The sequence below is a fragment of the Zalophus californianus genome, chromosome 5 (assembly GCF_009762305.2).
Source record: "Zalophus californianus isolate mZalCal1 chromosome 5, mZalCal1.pri.v2, whole genome shotgun sequence".
NCBI classification, from domain to species: Eukaryota; Metazoa; Chordata; class Mammalia; order Carnivora; family Otariidae; genus Zalophus; species Zalophus californianus.
In genome coordinates this window covers 70,000,015-70,018,830 of record NC_045599.1, presented here as the reverse complement: position 1 = coordinate 70,018,830, position 18,816 = coordinate 70,000,015, and the positions used below count along the sequence as shown (strand labels likewise).

Genomic DNA, 18,816 nt, shown 5'->3' with positions numbered 1-18,816 from the left:
AGTATCATAGGAAGTGCTTGACACTATTAAAAGAAGACATGCCATTTACTGTCCATTTTGGATAGGCATTTGTAACATTTGTTTCAAAGTAACAGATTTTTTTCAATTACAGTTCTAGTGAATTTATGTGCTGCTTTCTAAAGTAATTCTGTAGGAGTTGAGGGATTAAAAAGTAGAGTCATTAACTCTTTCTTCAGAGAAAAACCACAAGAACCTACAAAGAAGGAATGAAAGATATAAATAAGAATTTCCTATTTAATACACAGCCAACAGCTTATTTTAAAAGATATATTCCTATTCACCTACTAATCATTCTCCTTGAATTTGACTATTTTGTTAAAAAAAATCAACATATTCTTTCACAGACCTATACCTCTGAAACAAATAATACATTATATGTTTAAAAAAAAAAGAAGATAGCAGGAGGGGAAGAATGAAGGGGGGAAATCGGAGGGGGAGACAAACATGAGAGACTATAGAAGTACTTTCTGGGCAGAAATGAGGGGGTCTAGAGGGGAGGGGGGTGGGGGGTGGGTTAGCCTGGTGAGGGTATTAAAGAGGGCACATACTGAATGGAGCACTGGGTGTTATATGCAAACAGTGAATCATGAATCACTACATCAAAAACTAATGATGTAATCTATGGTGATTAACATAACATAATAAAAAATAAAATTAAATAAATAAAAATGAAATGAAATAAAAAATTAAAAAAATTAAAAATCAACATATTCTTGATTGCCTGAGTTTAAATAAATCATGGCATGATCCTAAGAACTTGGCAAGAACATCAATGATTTTACATCTGGCATCACACACCAGCTGCATGTTGAGGGAATGAAAAGCTTTTCTATTTCTTTACCTTGCTTCATTAGTGAATATGTGGTGATGCATGCATTACCGCGTGTGTTGCAGGCTCAGCTCCCCATATGGAGAGGCATCCAGCAATGTCACAAAACTCATGCATCATTTGCTATGAATCTGAATTTTTGAAAATAATAAGATGATATTTTTACCGAAATCTTTTTATCTATGAATGGACATATGTTTTTTATTGATAAGGCTATATATTTAATGTATATTGATAGAACCTGTTGCAAAAATCTCTAATGGAGAAATAACTTTAGCTGTCACAGTTGAACATATGTACAGTATGGTACCCATCTTCAAATCATCATACCGTAAAAAACAATAATTTCCTTGCCAAATCTATGTCCAACACATTTTCTACTTAGTTCTTGACAACTATACTTCTTACTGGAAAAATATCTGCACTGTGAGCTTTGTGGTTATCTAATTAAAGAAATCTTTATCTGTCCTCATTCTCATCACAGTTACTTGCCTTATGTTTGCATATTATAAGTTTAACAAACACCTCTTCTTATTAGTTATCTATTGCTGGGCAACAAATTACCCCAAAATTTAATGGCTTAAAACAACAATTTATTGTCTTGAGCTTTCTTTGGGTCGGGAAGTTAAGAGTGGCTTGGCTGGGCACTTATGGCTCAGAATTTCTCATGAGGTTACCATTTAGGTGCCAGAGCTGCATTTGTCTTAAGGTTTGACTGTGGCTGAAGGATCCACCTCCAAGATGGCTCACTCAGGTGACTGGCAAGTTGTCGCTGACTCTTGTGGCAAGAGACTATCTGTGTCCCTTTAATGTAGAACTCTCTAGAAAGCTCCTTAAATGTCCTTATTACATGACATCTGAATTTGTCCAGAGTGACTGATCCAAGAGAACAAGGCAGAAGAGGCACCGTCCTTTACAACCATGCCATGAAAGTCATGTGCTGGCACTGCCACCACAGTCTATTATTGGTCACACTACCAACTGGCACAATATAGAAGGGGACTGCATAAGTTCCTAAAGATCACAGGTAAAAATCTTTGAGGGCCATCATGAAGGCTGGCTAAATAGTTTTTTTTTTCAAATTTATAAGTTTTCACTGTACATACACTTCTATTTGGTTGAAATTTGATTTTGCACACATTCCACTTTTCTGTCTTGGCAGAACATTAAAACATCAGCATGGAAGTAAAAATAGAGGTTCTCAACAATAAGTTAATCAATCTAAAAATTATAAGCCCATCCATATTTAAATAAAGAAAAACTTTTCTGATCTAACAGCAAAGCTATTTGTAATCCACTGAAAGCACTTACCTAATAATAAAACAAAAATCACTTTAAATCATTGGTTAAAATTATATAGATCAGGAAACTAATTATTGGAAGAGATTTCGCTGTATCATCTTATTCAATATTCTGAGGTAATACCAATCATTAATCTCAAACTACTTTTTTTAAATAAAATAAAACTTCTGCATATGTCTGATCTTCTGAAAGCCTTTAATTAATACCTTAAAAAAAGAAAATTATTTTTACGGGTTTTTAAAGCAATGAAAAGGAAATATTCATGCAGAACTTATCACTAAGTGATAAGTTTTTTGAATTTATTGATTCAACAAATATATCTGAGCACCTTGTGTTTTGAGATACTCTGGGGATATATCAAAATCTAAGCCAAGGCCATTGCCCTTAAGGAGTTACACCTTGTTAGGCTGACAAGACAGGTTAACACATACTTTAATGCTAAACATTGTACACTAAGTTTCATAAGAGAAAGAAAAAGCGCACTATGAGTTAGAAGAGGGAGAAATCAATTTTAATTGGCAAACCCAGCAAAGCATATGGAAAATAGTCATTTGAGGCAACTCTTGAAGAATGAGTAGTAGAGTGGTTACTACAATGAAAGGAGCAGCAAAATCAAACTGTAGGTGGAGGAAATCATGAAGTCACGAATATACACCACGCCTTCCCTATTGTAGGCACATTCTCCAAATATTCTCCTATTCCACATTCCCACATTCTCCATATTTCAAGGTGAGAGTCAAAGTAGATTCTGCTGCTCTGATGACTATGTCTTACTCCTCTTCCATCCTTCATCCAGTGCAACACTGTCATTACCTTCTACTGGCTTTTTGGATCACATTTTCGGAGTCTGGTTTTCCTGACATTCCATCCATACTGTAATTCACATGCTATACTTTCAGTAAGTTCTTTTTTTTTTTTTTTTGCTGTAATTAACCAGTGAGGGTTTCTATATAAGATTTAAAATTTTAACTATTCTGATACAGCAAACTGTGTCAGATTGCATTTTCCAAAATGACCACAAAAATAGCCTGAGCTGAGGTCTTAGCCCTAGCCACCTTCTGACTGCCACCACAAGACTGATCTCTAGTGAGAACTGCCTAGTTGAGCCCAGTCCGCCCCAGAACCATCAGAGGTAATAATGAATGGATTGGTGTTTTTTTAAGCCATAATGCCTTAGAGTGATTTGTTTCAGAACAGTAAATACTGAGGAGAGATTTTGATACCCAGAAGTGGGGCACTGCCATAACACAATCCTACCACATGTTGCATTACCTATAGGACCAGGTTGCAAGCAGAAAGTGGGATGACATTAAGGAGATTGTTAGTAGAAACCTAAAGAGCCTCCATGAAAGTATCATGAAAGTCTAGAGTGCTTCAAGGGGGCTGTCAGCGAGGGCTCAGGCAAAATAAGGAAAATATCATTGGAAGCAATAGGAAAGAGCTCCCTTGTTATGTAGAGGGGAAAGTATGGCAGCACTGTTGTCTGTGGTCATGTGGAAAATAGGAAATGTACCTAATGAACTCCAAGATCTAGCTAATGGAGCTTTTCAGGCAGAACACTGAAATTGCCACCCGGCTTCTTCTCAATGCCTATGATAAAATGCAAAAGACAGAGATAAGCTATAGAATGAACTGTTAAACAGAGGAGCCAAGACTTGCTGGCTTGAAAATAAAACTATTTCATATTCTCAGCCTCTCTAAACGGCAAATGATTCTAAAATTAGAAGTACTTTCTGGGCAGAGATGAAATCCAGTACACTATTAGGAAAACAGGGTCAAAAAATGAAACTGAGGCCTTGGTGGTAACTTCTTTATTTAGATTTTTAGAAAGATCTAAGATGGTACCTCGCAGAACATTCCAATCAGACCAAAACCTTTTCAAGGACTGTGGGAGTGTTCTCTGCACATCTTCTCAGTAAAATATTGGGCCTTTAAGAATCTTAAAGGATATTGTCCCACAGCAGTGTCATCCTGAGCCCAAGGTAAAGAAGTCCTTAGCTTGAAGAAATGGAATTGTAAAGTGATATATTTAAACACACACAAACACACGTTTTTAAGAGAATTATTCTGGTGGAACCACAGCCACACTGGACTAGCATCACACTAAATATTAAGTAAAAAGAGGACTTTGAACCTGTACTATTTAGCAGGCAAGAAGCAGGCTGAGAAGGCTATTGCATTGCAAACTCAGGATTTCTTACCGGGAAAAAGAAAAGGACCACTTTGAGGGCAGAACCAAAGGCCCAGAGGGTAGGACCAATAGCCATGACTAATACCTACCAGGCAAGTGGATAGAGCCCTAATCCAAGCTCTGTAAACAGGCTGGTAATCAGTGACTGCTTTACATCTCCTGTTTTATCCTCAAGAAACTCTCCCACAGTTGTATGTTGGGGTGTGGGAGGAAGATAGGTCTCTTTAGCTCATAGGAGTTCAAATTGAGAAGAATGGGACACAAGAAGGTGTACCCCAACAACCACATTTAAGAAGCCTCACTTGCCCCTGGGCCTGATTTTGATGACAAGATCCTGGACTTTGAGCAAATACCATAATGGAATGAGACTCAATGGAAGGGGAAGGGATAGACCCTCAGATACCATTCGTCTGAGAGAATATATGTCTCCTGCTCCTTGAATGTGGGCAGGCCTATGGTTGCGGCAGAAGTGATGTGACTTCAAAAGATAAGTTATAAGAGGTAATACATTTTCCACCGGAGCCCCTCGGGACACTTCCTTTTGGAACCAGTCACCATATCCCAAGAAAGAGGAAAGACCTCATTGAGAACCACGTGAAGGTGTTCTAGCCAACAGCCCCAGCTGAGGTCACAGCCGAGAGCCAGCATCAACCTCCAGACAGGTGAACGAGTGAGCCTGGGGATGATCCAGCCCCAGCCACTATCTGATTATACCACTGAATATTTATCCCAGGTACAAACTACCTAGCTGAATCCAAGTAACCGCAGAATCATAAGAAAAAAATATAAAATAAGTCCTGTTGCTTTAAGCCACTAAGTTTTAGGACAATTCATTATGTAGTAATAGATAATTAGAACAGTTATCTATTAAAGAAATTATTTACTTTAATCCTTAACAATGCCAAAAGGATTAGCACTATTATAAACTAGGTTTTCTTTCTACAAGTATTTTTTAATAATTTTTATTGTTATGTTAATCACCATACATTACATCATTAGTTTTTGATGTAGTGTTCCATGATTCATTGTTTGTGCATAACACCCAGTGCTCCACACAGAATGTGCCCTCTTTAATACCCATCACCAGGCTAACTCATCCACCCACCCCCCTCCCCTCTAGAACCCTCAGTTTGTTTTTCAGAGTCCATCATCTCTAATGGTTCGTCTCCCCCTCCGACTTACTCCCCTTCATTCTTCCCCTCCTGCTATCTTCTTCTTTTTTTCCTTAAATATATTGCATTATTTGTTTCAGAAGTACAGATCCGTGATTCATCAGTCTTGTACAATTCACAGCTCTCACCATAGCACATACACTCCCCAATGTCTATCACCCAGCCACCCAATCCTTCCCACCCCCCACCACTCCAGAAACACTCAGTTTGTTTCCTGAGATTAAGAATTCCTCATATCAGTGAGGTCATATGATACATGTCTTTCTCTGATTGACTTATTTCACTCAGCATAACACCCTCCAGTTCCATCCACGTCATTGCAAATGGCAAGATCTCATTCCTTTTGATGGCTGCAGAATATTCCATTGTGTATATATACCACATCTTCTTTATCCATTCATCTGTCCATGGACATCTTGGCTCTTCCACAGTTTGGCTATTGTGGACATTGCTGCTATAAACATTGGGGTGCACGTACCCCTTCGGATCCCTACATTTGTGTCTTTGGGGTAAATACCCAGTAGTGCAATTGCTGGATCCTATGGTACCTCTATGTTCAACTGTTTGAGGAACCTCCATACTGTTTTCCAGACTGGTTGCACCAGCTTGCATTCCCACCAACAGTGTAGGAGGGTTCCCCTTTCTCCACATCCCCGCCAACATCTGTCGTTTCCTGACTTGTTAATTTTAGCCATTCTGACGGGTGTGAGGTGGTATCTCATTGAGGTTTTGATTTGGATTTCCCTGATGCCAAGCAATGTTGAGCACTTTTTCATGTGTCTGTTGGCCATTTGGATGTCTTCTTTGGAAAAATGTCTGTTCATGTCTTCTGCCCATTTCTTGATTGGATTATTTGTTCTTTGGGTGTTGAGTTTGATAAGTTCTTTATAGATTTTGGATACTAGCCCTTTATCTGATATGTCATTTGCAAATATTTTCTCCCATTCTGTCGGTTGTCTTTTGGTTTTGTGGACTGTTTCTTTTGCTGTGCAAAAGCTTTTTATCTTGATGAAGTCCCAATAGTTAATTTTTGCCCTGGCTTCCCTTGCCTTTGGCGATGTTTCTAGGAAGAAGTTGCTGTGGCTGAGGTCGAAGAGGTTGCTGCCTGTGTTCTCCTTTAGGATTTTGATGGACTCCTGTTTCACGTTTAGGTCTTTCAACCATTTGGAGTCTATTTTTGTGTGTGGTGTAAGGAAATGGTCCAGTTTCATTCTTCTGCATGTGGCTGTCCAATTTTCCCAAAACCATGTGTTGAAGAGACTGTCTTTTTGCCATTGGACATTCTTTCCTGCTTTGTCAAAGATGAGTTGACCATAGAGTTGAGGGTCCATTTCTGGGCTCTCGATTCTGTTCCATTGATCTATGTGTCTGTTTTTGTGCCAGTACCATACTGTCTTGATGATGACAGCTTTGTAATAGAGCTGGAAGTCCAGAATTGTGATGCCGCCAGCTTTGCTTTTCTTTTTCAAGATTCGTCTGGCTATTCGGGGTCTCTTCTGGTTCCATACAATTTTAGGATTATTTGTTCCATTTCTTTGAAAAAGGTGGATGGTATTTTGATGGGGATTGCATTGAATTTGTAGATTGCTCTAGGTAGCACTGACAGCTTCACAATGTTTGTTCTTCCAATCCATGAGCACAGAAGGTTTTTCCATTTCTTTGTGTCTTCCTCAATTTCTTTCATGAGTATTTTATAGTTTTCTGAGTACAGATCCTTTGCCTCTTTAGTTAAATTTATTCCTAGGTATCTTATGGTTTTGGGTGCAATTGTAAATGGGATTGACTCCTTGATTTGTCTCTCTTCTGTCTTGGTGGTGGTGTATAGGAATGCCACTGATTTCTGTGCATTGATTTTATATCCTGCTACTTGACTGAATTCCTGTATGAGTTCTAGCAGTTTTGGGGTGGAGTCTTTTGGGTTTTCCACATAAAGTATCATATCATCTGCAAAGAGTGAGAGTTTGACTTCCTCTTTGCCGATTTGGATGCCTTTGATTTCTTTTTGTTGTCTGATTGCTGTGGCTAGCCTTCTAATACTATGTTGAATAGCAGTGGTGAGAGTGGACATCCCTGCCGTTCCTGATCTTAGGGGAAAAGCTCTCAGCTTTTTTTTCCCCATTGAGAATGATATTCGCTGTAGGTTTTTCATAGATGGCTTTTATGATATTGAGGTATGTACCCTCTATCCCTATACTCTGAAGAGTTTTGATCAAGAAAGGATGCTGTGCTTTGTCAAATGCTTTTTCTGCATCTATTGAGAGGATCCTATGATTCTTGTTCTTTCTTTTGTTAATGTATTGTATCATGTTGATTGATTTGCGGATGTTGAACCAGCCTTGAGGCCAGGGATAAATCCCACTTGGTCGTGGTGAATAATCCTTTTAATGTACTATTGGATCCTATTGGCTAGTATTTTGGTGAGAATTTTTGCGTCCAAGTTCATCAAGGATATTGGTCTGTAATTCTCCTTTTTGATGGGGTCTTTGTCTGGTTTTGGGATCAAGGTAATGCTGGCCTCATAAAATGAGTTTGGAAGTTTTCCTTCCATTTCTATTTTTTGGAACAGTTTCAGGAGAATAGTATTAATTCTTCTTTAAATGTCTGATAGAATTCCCCTGGGAAGCCATCTGTCCCTGGGCTTTTGTTTCTTGGGAGATTTTTGATGACTGCTTCAATTTCCTTAGTGGCTATAGGTCTGTTCAGGTTTTCTATTTCTTCCTGGTTCAATTTTGGTAGTTGATACATCTCTAGGAATGCACCCATTTCTTCCAGGTTATCTAATTTGCTGGCATAGAGTTGCTCATAATATGTTCTTATAATTGTTTGTATTTCTTTGGTGTTGGTTGTGATCTCTCCTCTTTCATTCATGATTTTGTTGATTTGGGTCATTTCTCTTTTCTTTTGGATCAGTCTGTCCAGGGGTTTATCAATCTTGTTAATTCTTTCAAAGAACCAGCTCCTAGTTTCGTTGATCTGTTCTACTGTTCTTTTGGTTTCCAGTTCATTGATTTCTGCTCTGATCTTTATTATTTCTCTTCTCCTGCTGGGTTTAGGCTTTATTTGCTGTTCTTTCTCCAGCTCCTTTAGGTGTACGGTTAGGTTGTGTATTTGAGACCTTTCTTGTTTCTTGAGAAAGGCTTGTATTGCTATATACTTTCCTCTCAGGACTGCCTTTGCTGTATCCCAAAGATTTTGAACAGTTGTGTTTTCATTTTCATTGGTTTCCATGAATTTTTTTAATTCTTCTTTAATTTCCTGGTTGACCCACTCATTCTTTAGTAGGATGCTCTTTAGCCTCCATGTATTTGAGTTCTTTCCGACTTTCCTCTTATGTTTGAGTTCTAGTTTCAAAGCAGTGTGGTCTGAAAATATGCAGGGAATGATCCCAATCTTTTGGTACCAGTTGAGACCTGATTTGTGACCTAGGATGTGATCTATTCTGGAGAATGTTCCATGGGCACTAGAGAAGAATGTGTATTCTGTTGCTTTGGGATGGAACGTTCTGAATATGTCTGTGAAGTCCATTTGGTCCAGTGTGTCATTTAAAGTCTTTATTTCCTTGTTGATCTTTTGCTTCGATGATCTGTCCATTTCAGTTAGGGGGGTGTTAAAGTCCCCCACTATTATTGTATTGTTGTCAATGTGTTTCTTCGCTTTTGTTATTAATTGCCTCATATAATTGGCTGCTCCCACGTTAGGGGCATAGATATTTACAATTGTTAGATCTTCTTGGTGGATAGACCCTTTAAGTAGGATATAGTGTCCTTCCTCATCTCTTATTATAGTCTTTGTTTTAAAATCTAATTTGTCTGATATAAGGATTGCCACCCCAGCTTTCTTTTGGTGTCCATTAGCATGGTAAATGGTTTTCCACCCCCTCACTTCCCTCACTTTCAATGTGGGGGTGTCTTGGGTCTAAAATGAGTCTCTTGCAGACAGCATATTGATGCGTCTTGTTTTTTAATCCAATCTGATAGCCTGTGTCTTTTGATTGGGGCATTTAGCCCTTTTACATTCAGGGTAACTATTGAAAGGTATGAATTTAGTGCCATTGTATTGCCTGTAAGGTAACTGTTACTGTATATTGTCTGTGTTCCTTTCTGGTCTATGCTGCTTTTAGGCTCTCTTTTTGCTTAGAGGACCTCTTTCAATAGTTCTTGGAGGGCTGGTTTTGTGTTTGCAAATTCCTTTAGTTTTTGTTTGTCCTGGAAGCTTTTTATCTCTCCTTCGATTTTCAAGGACAGCCTAGCTGGATATAGTATTCTTGGCTGCATATTTTTCTCGTTTAGTGCTCTGAAGATATCATGCCAGTCCTTTCTGGCCTGCCAGGTCTCTGTGGATAGGTCTGTTGCCAATCAAATGTTTCTACCATTGTAGGTTACATATCCATTCTCCCGAGCTGCTTTCAGGATTTTCTCTTTGTCTCTGAGACTCGTAAGTTTTACTATTAGATGTCGGGGTGTTGACCTATTTTTATTGATTTTGAGAGGGGTTCTCTGTGCCTCCTGGATTTTGATGCCTGTTTCCTTCCCCACATTAGAGAAGTTCTCTGCTATTATTTGCTCCAATGTACCTTCTGCCCCTCTCTCTCTTTCTTCTTCTTCGGAGATCCCAATTATTCTAATGTTGTTTCATCTTATCATATCGCTTATCTCTCGAATTCTGCCCTCGTGATCCTGTAGTTGTTTATCTCTCTTTTTCTCAGCCTATTTATTTTCCATCATTTGGTCTTCTATATCGCTGATTCTTTCTTCTGCCTCATTTATCCTAGCAGTTAGTGCCCCCATTTTTTATTGCACCTCATTAATAGCCTTTTTGATTTCGACTTGATTAGATTTTAGTTCTTTTATTTCTCCAGAAAGCGTTTCTCTAATAACTTCCACACTTTTTTCAAGCCCAGCTAGTATCTTTAAAGTCATGATTCTGAACTCTAGGTCTGACATCGTACTAATGTCCGTATTGAGTAGGTCCCTGGCAGACGGTACTACCTCTTGTTCTTTTTGCTGAGGTGATTTTTTTCGTCTTGTCATTTTGTCCAGAGGAGAACAGATGAATGAGAGAACAGAATGCTAACAGGTTAACAATGTCTCCAGCAAATATACTCTATACAAATCAGAAAAGACCTGAAACCAGGGGACAAGAAAGGGAAAGAAAGAAGAGAGGGAAAAAAAGGAAAAAGAAAAAGATAAAAACAAACAAAAACAGAACAAAACAAAAAAAAAACAGAATATGATCAAATATGATCAGGCTAGTGCATAGATCAGTGCCACACACTAGCTTTTGGGCATATTTTGGTCTGTTAGAAGAAAGTGCCTGCTAAATTTTAAAGGAAGAAAGACTTATATATGTACAAAATAAGGGTTGATACAATGAAGGGATGGCAGATGACTGTAAAGATGAAAATTATAAAAGATTTTATAAAAGGAATTGATAAAATAAGAAGTTGTTTTTTAAAAAGAAAGAAGAAGATTTAAAAAGAAAAAGAAAAAAGAAAAAAAAAGGGAGAGAATGTGATCAGGCAGGAGAATAGAACAAAGCCATACACTAGTGATTTAGGGTATATTTTGATCTGTTAGAAGAAATTGTATCTCAAAATTTTAAAGAGAGAACAACTTATATATGTAAGCCAAAAATAAGGGTAACTACTATGAAGGGATAAAAATATGACTCTAAAAATGAAAAATAAAAAAAATTTTTTTTGAAAAAGGGATTGATAAGATGTTGGTTGAAAAAGGGAAAAAGAAAAATTCAAAAAAAAAACAGTTAAAAAATTAACTTTGAAAAACTAATTAATTATGGTAAAAAAGCCATGAATTCTATGTGCAGTATTCCCCTAGCGCTGGAGTTCTCCCGTTCTCCTTGATCGGTAAACTTGGTCTTGGCTTGCTGGCTGTTCGTGCTGATCTTCTGGGGGAGGGGCCTATTGCCGTGGTTCCCAAATGTCTTTGCTGGAGGCAGAATTGCCCCGCCCTTGTGAGTCCGGGCTAAGCCAGCTGCTCCAGTTTGCTCTCAGGAGCTTTTGTTCCCTGCAAGCTCTCGGTACAGCTTTGGAGGACCAGGGTGAAAATGGTGGCCTCCCAATCTCCGCCTGGAGGAGCCGAGAACTCGGGGCCCCGCTCCTCAGTGTACCCCCAGAGAAAAGCAGTCACTCCCGTCTCCCCAGTCTCCGGCCACACTCTGCGCTCACCCGGCCTGTGATCAAGCGTTTCTATGTCTGGCACCCGACCATGTGTGGAGTCTCCAAACCCAGCAGATCCCTGCGGTGCACTCCCGCGCCGTTCCTCCCGGGGGAGGAAGGGGAGTCTCCCCGGCTCTGCTGCTTGTTGGGTCCCTGCTGGAGGAGCAGTAGCCTGACTGGGCCGCGGATCACAGTTTATGGCCACCCCAAGCTGAGAGGCCGCGCCTCAGCTCCATCTCTGCAGCCGGCTTCCCCGCTCCAATACCTGAGAGCTCTGCCACACTCAGGCACCCCCGGTCTTTCTGTGACCCCGAGGGTCCTGGGACCACACTGTCCCGCGAGGGTTCCACCCCCGCTTAGCCACTGGAGCAACCTCCCTCAGCGGAGCCTTCTAAAAGTTCCAATTTTGTGCTCCGCGGCTCCACCACTTGCCAGAAGCAGCCGACGGAGGCCCCCTCCCCCGCCGTCTATCCTCCCGAATATCACCTCGGATTCACTTCTCCGCACGTCCTACCTTCCAGAAAGTGGTCGCTTTTCTGTTCAGAGTGTTGTTACTATTCTTATCTTCGATCTCCTGTTGAGTTCGTAGGTGTTCAGAATGGTTTGATCCCTATTCAGCTGAATTCCTGAGACCAGACGAAATCCAGGTCTCCTACTCCTCTGCCATCTTGCTCTGCCCCCCTACAAGTATTTTTTAAAGTAATGTTTTTTTCTTAAATAAAAGTTTCTTTTAAGGTGATGTCTTTCTTCTTTTATATAAAAGTATGTGAAGTCTCGGGGGCACTTGGGTGGCTGTCAGTTAAGCGTCCACCTCTGGTTCAGGTCATGATCCCGGGGTCCTGGGATCTAGTCCCACATCAGGCTCCCTGCCCAGCAAGGAGTCTACTTCTCTCTCTACCCCTCCCCCCTGCTCTCTCTCTCTCTCTCTCTCAAATAAATAAATAAAATCTTTTAAAAAAAGAACAGCCTCTTAAAAAAAAAAAAAAAGTATGTGAAGTCTCTCATAGTCATTGTATGTTACTCTTTGCAAACCCTATCCTCTAGTTCAGATTGGTCCACAAGTGGTTCCCATTATTCAGGGAGTACCATTTGGCCCACCATAGTGAGACAATCTATCCATAGAATGAACTAGTAAGGTATAAGGTAAATTGCTGTAACAGAGACTCTCCAAAATATAGTTAGAGAAGCTAAGAAGATTAGTCACTCTCATTTAACAGTCCAGAAGTGAGCATTTCAGGGCCAGCAAAGGGGCTCTGCTTACAAGTTTACCCAGGGAGGCGGTCTTTTCATGCTGTTCATCTTCCAGAGACCTCCTAGGGTTATTTATCTTCATCTGCAGGGTCAACACCACTCCCTAGCACCACATTTACATTGCCATTTGCAGTAAGGAGGAGACAGAGCAGAATGGATGACAAAAAATTTCTTTATTAAAATAGATTCCAGAAATTCCACCCAGATTATTACTGCTGTCCTCCCATTGGCCAAAACTTAGAGCCACCCTTAGCTATAAGGAAGGCTAGGAAATATAAACTGTAGTTGAGCAGCTATCTACTTAGTTTTGGTACAAAGGTTCTATAAAACGCCCTATGATCCCTGCTTCTTGGTATTCACACCCTTGTATAATCCCTTCCCCTCGAGTGTGAATGGGACCTGTGACTTGCTTCTAACCAGTAGAATATGGTAAAGGTAATGGGATGGACATGATTACATTACTTAAGACTGTAGTGTCCATTTTGATAGGAGATGCTTTCCCTTGCTGCCTTCCAAGATGCAAGCTGCCATGTTGTAGGTCACATATAGAGAAGGCCACACAACAAGAAAGTGAGGGCAGTGCCTGTCCAACAACCAGCATGGAAGTGAATGCTACCAAAGACCACAAAATCTAATAGGTCAGAAGATAGAGAGTGGTTCCACCCTTCAACAAGAGAGCAACAACAACACTGGTGCCAGAGGGCAAACTTAAGGCATTTAGTGAGAGAAAACAATGACAGGGAACCAACCACTCAGTCAGCCTGGTCAGCCCAAGTCATACAGGTCAAATTACAATTAGCAGGTGCACCTGCAATCAATATAAAAAAATTATAGTATGAATCAGATGCTAAAGAATGCCACAGTAACTTACCGTAATGTGACTATTGCCCAGTAGGGACAGACAAATCCACAAATCTGACTCCCCAGAACAATGACTGGATGAACAATGTTAACATTTTTTTCCAGTGAATCTCTCCTATTTGTGGACTAAGCTGACCAACCCCTTTTGATTGACACATTCTTTTCTGTATGTTCTTGCAATCTGAATGTGCCAGGTAAGGCCACAATGCAATTATACAGATTGTATGGATTATACAGTGTAGAGTGACTACATATAACTTGACAACATTGACTTTCATGTGGATTTCATATATTTGTATATTTATTATGAAATTTATCTGACCAGATGGAAGTCATGTGTTTTGAGGAAAGGGTGCCTTTTGTAGTAATTCCATAGAACTCTACAGATGGTTTGAGCAGTTGACTGAGGAGAACGTTTTCTAAAATGCATTCAAAATTTACTAAATAGACATATTCTATCTGACAAAAAGAAAAGCAAAAAAAAAAGTGTACTTATGACATTAAGAGAGGGGAGTGAAGAAATGCCTTTTGGGAGGTGTCCCACTTGGATATTATCTTATTTTCTTTCAATCATTTACTTTCTCATCAGCCCTCAGCCTCAACTTAGGACCCCACTCTGGTCAAATCCCCTCCTGAAGATTTTCCACCTATCCCCAAATATGAGAAGTCCCATACCACTGTCTTTTTCCTGTGTCTTGTGAACTTTGATGCCTACAGTTTCAGCCTGATTTTAATGCTTTTTTCCTCTGCTCCAGCTTCTGCCTTCTCTGAAAAAGAAGAGTGGTGGACTTTGATCCCATGAGCACAAGGAAGAAAGTAGGTGCCACAATTCCATATCAATCTTTCTACAAATAATGGCTGCAATACATTTCCTCCTGAATTATCTAATGCAAACACACCACCTCCAACGCCAAGTGTATTAGTTCCCTAGGGTTTCCATGACAAATTACCACAAACTTGGATGGCTTAAAACAACAGAAATTTATTGTCTCACCTTTCTGGAGGCTAAAAGAAATTAAAATGTCAGCACAACCATGCTCCCTCTGAAAGTTCTAGGGGAGGATCCTTCCTTGCCTCTTCCTAGAGCTCACTCCAATTTCTGCCTCCATAATCACATGGCATTCTTTTGAGTCTGTGTTCTAGTTCTCTACTTGTCATAAGGACTTTGATCATTTGATTAGGGCCCACTCTGAGTAGTCTGCCCATAGGTGTTTATTTAGAGGATCAATAGTGCTATAGATTATAGAGTGCACAGCAACCAGCATATAGTAAGTACTCGATAGCTGAAGCAGTAATAGAGAGAAGGTTCATTTGAGGCCTCATCCAAATCTGAGATTCTGTAATTTTAGAAGGGGTCTATTTAGAAGATAGTCATTTAGTAGTCCTAACATTTTAGGACCTTAGTATTTTTATTAATAATATTATTACTACTTGGGATGCCTGGCTGGCTCAGTCAGTTAAGTGGCTGCCTTCGGCTCAGGTCCTGATCCCAGAGTCCTGGGATCAAGTCCCACATCGGTAGAAAAAAAAATCTTAAAAAAATAATAATAATACTATTACTACCAACAATAATAGCTGCCAACCAATTGAAAACTAGTATTTCTAAGGTTTTATACTAAGTGCCTTACTGTTGTCTCAAGTAAATACCTCCATGAGGTAACTATTATCATTCCCAATTTACAAGTGAGGAAACGGAAGGCTCAGCCAGGTTACTTGATATATGCAAGGTCATACAGCTAATAAAATACAAAACCAAGATTCAATCCAAATCTGTCTGGCTCTAAAGTCGTATTTACCACTCATTACATTATTTCAAAATAGATGATGACACTTCAGAGACATAATACCAGATGGATAATAATTTTCAAGTAAGGTAGAGACACAGATGTCCTCAAGGATAGATATTTACATTTTTCACTTAAATCAAGGAGATACTATTGCTCTTCCTTGATGAGGTCTCATGAAAGAAAGACACCACATGGTTAGATCAGAAGGGTATTTGACCTTTGCTGAGCTCCATCCATGGGAACAAAACCCAAGAAATAACTGCACTGAGGCTTCCAGCCACCACTTTAAAGAGAATTTGAAACTATGGACTAGAGATAACTGCTAGGAGAATTTGTAAACTTTGGAACTCTCTCCAGTATATTTATCTCATTAAACTCTTTTTTTTTTTTTTTTCCAAAATGATTACCTGAAACTCATAAAGAGAAAAGGACTTGGGTGCTTATCTTCAGGTATAATAAAGAAAAGAAAGCTACTTTTTTTTTTTAACCAACCACGCCACATGGAGAAAATAAACAGACCTTTCATGACACAGCAGTGGGAAGGTCTAAAAGACAGAAAAGCCCAAGTTAAGTGGCTAAGCTTTGTAGCAAAATAGAAATAATTTGGAAGACCTGGAGCTGGTTGGAGCCTGTTTCAGCAAACAGAACATTTCACTGTCTCCCCTGGGACACAAAGATGACTGATGAAGGGACAGGCATTCAGAGTTGCACGGTAGGAGTGGTTCTCAAAATGTGGCTCCCAGGCCAAAACTTTACCATCACCTGGGAACTCATGTGATACGCAAATGGTGCAGCCCCATTCCTGACCTACTGAATCAAAACCTCTGGGGATGAGGCCCAACCATCTGTATTTTAACAAGCCTCCAGATGATTCTATAGACGCTAAAGTTTGTAAGCCATTGCGCCAGGGAAGAAGATTTGGCTCATTATAGAATTCCACCTCAGGAGGTACTGTTCTCCTGATGCAAGGTAAAAACAAAAACAAGTTGATTAGAAAGTAGCTGTGCTGTGAAAGCTAGAGAAAATGATTCATTTCTTCAATATTCACCAATAGAAAGTATCACCAAAGAAGCAAGGCAAATAATCCATTGAATGATCATGAGTCATCACTCTCCATAGCATCTATCCTCCATGAATATTGCTACACAATCCATGTTTGTTTGCTGACAATTTTACTTGCTAACCAAAACCAAGAAGTTACTATAAATGATATAAAAATAGGACTTAAAATTAGTGAAACTTACCATATCAGTTAGCAATGAATTTGGCTGAAAACAACATATGCCTAAGATAAACACATATTATTCATTCCAGTCAGGCACATTAAAGAGAAAAAAATGAAAATTAAAAAAAAAATCCAGATTCTAGTTATCATTGGGAAAATCAGGCACTGATGTCCTAAAAGGAAAGGTTCATTATTCATATATACTCATGAACTTGTTTAAAATGTGACAAATCCTACTGCTCAATACACTGGGAAATGTTTGTACATTCTAATGGGTTGGAAAAATGAAGAAAAAACAGTACACAAGATCACACCCAAACCCATCTGAAACCATGACGTTTTGCTTCCCAGATTTCAATATATGAATTTTTAGATTTACATTTCTCATAACAAATAACCAATGTCCTTATCATTATATCATATAGAACCCATTTTCAAACTTTTTCTTCAGAGATTGAGTACATCAAAAAAGGAAGAAATATTTTAAAATAAACCTTTTTATTGAAGAAAAAGAAATGCAAGGCCTCTTACCATGAAGATAAATCCCATGAGGCTGCATAAAGAAAGGTAGCTAAGCCATAGATAAAAGCAAACTCCCAGCTGCAAAACATTACACAAATGTCAATGATGCTGGACTGATGCCAAAACCCCTCAGTGAGAGGAACTGAGAACAGGAGTCACATAGGTTTCCGCAGTGAGGGAAGGGGAAGCCATCCAGGAATTCTATCTGCCGTAACTATAGAGGTGACAGCAGACAGTCCTTATCTTCAAGTGCTTAAAATTTTTCTTTACTCCAACAATGATAACCCAGAGAAGATACTGATGTTGATGGGGAAGGCGGGAGACAACACGAGAGCAGCAAATTTTTTCAGTTTAATTCATACAGTTCTCCTTCCAACTTTGCTGTATTCAGAGACACCTAATTAAATTACCATATGTTTTGAAAAGAACATTTTTTCACTGCATCTAAAACAAACATATGGCGAAATATTTTTTTCAGTGTTATCTTTTAAATAAAGTGAAGAAGAATTGACATAGTATATAATACTTCTAATATATAAGAAGTTTGAAGACCTTTGAGATCTAACATCAGAATAGATGGATTAATAATTTTCTTGACATATTTTTGCATGTTTGATTAATTAATTGGTGTCTTGAGACTATGTCATTTTATATCAAGATTTGAATGTACATGGGTTAATTTAGTAATGGATATCATTTTAATTGGATTCAAAATTGGGGTATATGTCTCTGAGGATCTTAACTGGTCAGGGTAGTCAAAAGTATTAATTAATGCACTTCAGAATATTAACTTATTTTCTGAATGCCTTATGGTCCTCCTGAGTTCATAAAGTTTTCCTCTCAATACAAACTCATGCCCATACATTTGGGTGTTATAAAAGATTAGTCAAATGTAAAATTACAAAAGAAAAGCAAAAAAAAAATTATCGTAGGCCTTCTGTTACTGATTTTTAAATTAGTTTACTAAAAATGCACTTGCAGTATCTAGAAAAAATTCCACTGTATGTTTCTTGGATGCCTACATCTACTTTCTATCAAATAGCAATGCATCAGCCAGTGTTATCAAATTAAGCTGTTGAAACAATGACTTGTGTCAATCTTTTTGGAAATATATGTGTCACAATAAAATGGCAAGTAATTTGGTGGTCAGAAAACATGAGATTAGTTGTGGCTCTTTCAATCACTATTTTTGCAACACTGACCGAGTTACCTTGTCTTTCTGTATCCAGTGCCCTTCTTTGTAAAATGCTGCTCACTCTCACACTGCCGTGGCTCATTAGAGTCTGGGTCTGTGAAGCCTGCAGAGAGAAGAGATTGGACCTATTTGCTAACGCTGTCATACTCACTGCCCACCAATCACTTACAGACACCAAATGCAAGGTGTTGCATGTCCCACCATTTGCAAATGTGAGATTTAGAGAAACTTAGTATTAAAATTCCACCCAAAATAGCAATTTTTTTAGATGAAGAAAGAAAA

General features: G+C 39.0%; 1 long non-coding RNA gene across 1 annotated transcript in view; it reads right to left on the bottom strand.

The window, feature by feature from the left end:
- LOC113929677 overlaps positions 1-18,600 on the bottom strand; it is a 30,047-nt gene extending 11,447 nt beyond the window's left edge. Inside the window, exon 1 of the long non-coding RNA XR_003522287.1 lies at positions 18,550-18,600. This is a non-coding gene — a long non-coding RNA (uncharacterized LOC113929677). The remainder of the gene's footprint in view (positions 1-18,549) is intronic.
- Between the last annotated feature and the right edge of the window lie 216 nt (positions 18,601-18,816).